Here is a 2554-nt window from a genome sequence, read left to right as displayed (position 1 = left end):
AGTCGTATAACATTACACCGTATATACCTTTACCAACGCTCTTTATTTTATATTACGTTTATTATTTTGGCACTGGTAGATTAGAGCTAGCCCTCAACACTGAAATTAATTCGGGTTGATGTTACATCTAAGTAGCATATATAATTTTAAATTAAAATATTACTGACTATCATAAAAAGAGCATGCATGTACAACTGTTGTACTTGTAGCTAGATGCCCCTTTTTAAAATGCCAAAGTACGTACAACAAAGCGTAGAATTACTTATTCCGAATGCTTATAATTTATTGAAATATGAGTTGCACCGTCTAGATGACGTTTGCGAAATATTGTGATGTCCCGTTATTTCGTCAAATGTACTCTTATTTTGAGTAAATGCGTGTTGGTAGAATTGGAAATTGGGAAATATCACTTTTGCTTTTGTCATTGAAATGACAGGCTCTTATTTTGCGAAAGAGCAAATCTGAAATGGATTATTCCAGAGTCAAACGAAAATTTTCAAAATTATTTTATTTTATCTTTTTGAGGTGAAGCGATTTTCATAGGATTCCTTGGTTAACACGTTTCTTTTTAGGTTATGCCATACGCTATAATTTAATTACCTACTTTTATTTTACCTATATCGCAATCCGAAACCCATTTATTAATTGGGTACGTAAGTATGAAGTATTGGATTTTAGTCTAATATCGGCTCGAATATTGGTAAATATTGTAGTTCTTGGATGTAATTTTTTGTGTATGTTACGAGCATTGGAGTTGTGGCATTAATGAAGTAAACTGTGTTCTGGATGGAATGCCAACATTCACTTTCGAATCGAAGATTGATTCCTGTCTGTTAGCTGGAACTGATCTAACATATTCTATCTAAAATCGAAGACTTTGTACGCAAATGTTTATCTAAAATACCGGGAATTCCAAACGTGCAGGTAACCTGTAATTGCTTTTGTCATTAGTTTATCTTGCCATTGTCGTGACAATCCTCTACAATTGATTACATGAAATAGAGAAGTTACGTTTACGTTTGTCGTTAATGCTAACGCGAGGTCATGCCGTTAGTTAATTTATTTATCTTTCTGTTTGTACATGAGAATACATTAAGTTATAGCTTTGTGACGTTTCTTTGAATGTACTCTGGTTTGTGTAACTGACTGAATGCGCTCTTAGTGTGTTAGGCGCAGTTTTTACCCTTGATATTGACATGACTTCACTTTTGCTCTTGTAGTGAGAATGACATGTCTATCTTTGCAAAGAATGTTGCTTCGAATTGAAAAATTCCAAAGTCATCACGCTAAAATTGTTTAAATTGTTTATCTAAGCCTCTTCACGCGAATGGAGCAGGGCTGTAACCCTCTTTAGGTAATGTTATTTTCATAGAATTCCTCTTGTTAACACGTTTCGTTTTAGATTATGCCATAGGTATGTGTTAATTTAATTACCTATCTTTGTTTTTCCTATATTGTAATCCGAAACTCATTTATTAATTTGATTTAGGTCTGATTTTTTGTATTATAGGTTTTGGATATATTTTTCTTTGTACGTTACTAGTATTGGGGTTATCGCAGTCTAGAAGTATTGTGTTGTAATGAAATGCAAATACCTATACTCACGTTCGAATTGAAGAATGCTAACTATCGATTATTTCTAACTGATCTATTACATTGTATGTTTATTCAATTAAATGTTATTTGTATATCTGGATTGTTCATTGCCAAGACGAAGGTTATACACCTACTGGTGTCCGAAAATTCACAAAGCTTGTGTTCTTATTTTATTTTTATTTACTTTTTGGCGTGACTTGTACACGCTTGGCGCCCAAAATTATGAGCTTTGTCATACCTTGGTGGAAGTTTCACTGGAAGATCCGTTTCCCCTGGCTAGTCGTGGCCAATTCCCTTTTCCTTCTCGAGGTTCGTTTCTATGTCTAATGATGATGATTTTCTTACAATAATTTTCATAGCAACCGAAGGCATGGTAACCGATACACAAATTTTACTCACTAGAGGTCAAACGTCCGTTTTGCTAACGAAAAGTAGAGAGAATATCGGGTTGAAAAAAATTCCCGTGGCAACTTCAAGATCTCCGCAACAGTAGTTTGCGTTGGTTCCATTTTAGGCTTGATGCACAATTGCGTGTTTTCAAGCCGTGTGCAAAACGTGCGCAAGCCGCCCGGCGGGCGTGTGGAAGCCGCGTGTACTACACGACAGTCGTAGAAGAAAACAGTCGGCGCACGCTTTTTGTGTTGTGGCAAGTGGCACGAACTTTAGAAGTCAGAATGTGCATTCTTTTTAAATAGTATAAATAGGATCGTGAATTATTGGTAGGTGGTATACATTTCAGGTAGATTAGATAGTATAAAGGAAAGCTGGTAAACTTTTAATTAGTGTACTGCTATGCGCAATAGCAAACGATCACTAAGCCCCGGTTGCACCAACAAAGCTTGTTTAAAGTCAAGTCGAACTTAAAATCTATGGCAACGATTATTAAGACAATCGTTGCTATGGTATTTAAGTTATGCTTTACTTTAAGAGCTATTTAATTTTGAGGATGCAATTAGCC

The 2554-nt window shown here is 35.3% G+C and overlaps 1 long non-coding RNA gene across 1 annotated transcript; it reads left to right on the top strand.

Annotated features, from left to right (window-relative positions):
- The first annotated feature begins 1220 nt into the window (after nucleotides 1-1220).
- Nucleotides 1221-1644, top strand: LOC116164548. Its single transcript, XR_004143933.1, has 3 exons — nucleotides 1221-1354; nucleotides 1403-1414; nucleotides 1511-1644. It is a non-coding gene; the product is annotated as an uncharacterized LOC116164548 (long non-coding RNA).
- Nucleotides 1645-2554: the final 910 nt, after the last annotated feature.

Source organism: Photinus pyralis, unplaced genomic scaffold, assembly GCF_008802855.1.
Source record: "Photinus pyralis isolate 1611_PpyrPB1 unplaced genomic scaffold, Ppyr1.3 Ppyr1.4_LG2, whole genome shotgun sequence".
NCBI classification, from domain to species: domain Eukaryota; kingdom Metazoa; phylum Arthropoda; class Insecta; order Coleoptera; family Lampyridae; genus Photinus; species Photinus pyralis.
The sequence above is the reverse complement of the archived record's forward strand: the minus strand, read 5'-3'. Positions and strand labels throughout refer to the sequence as shown.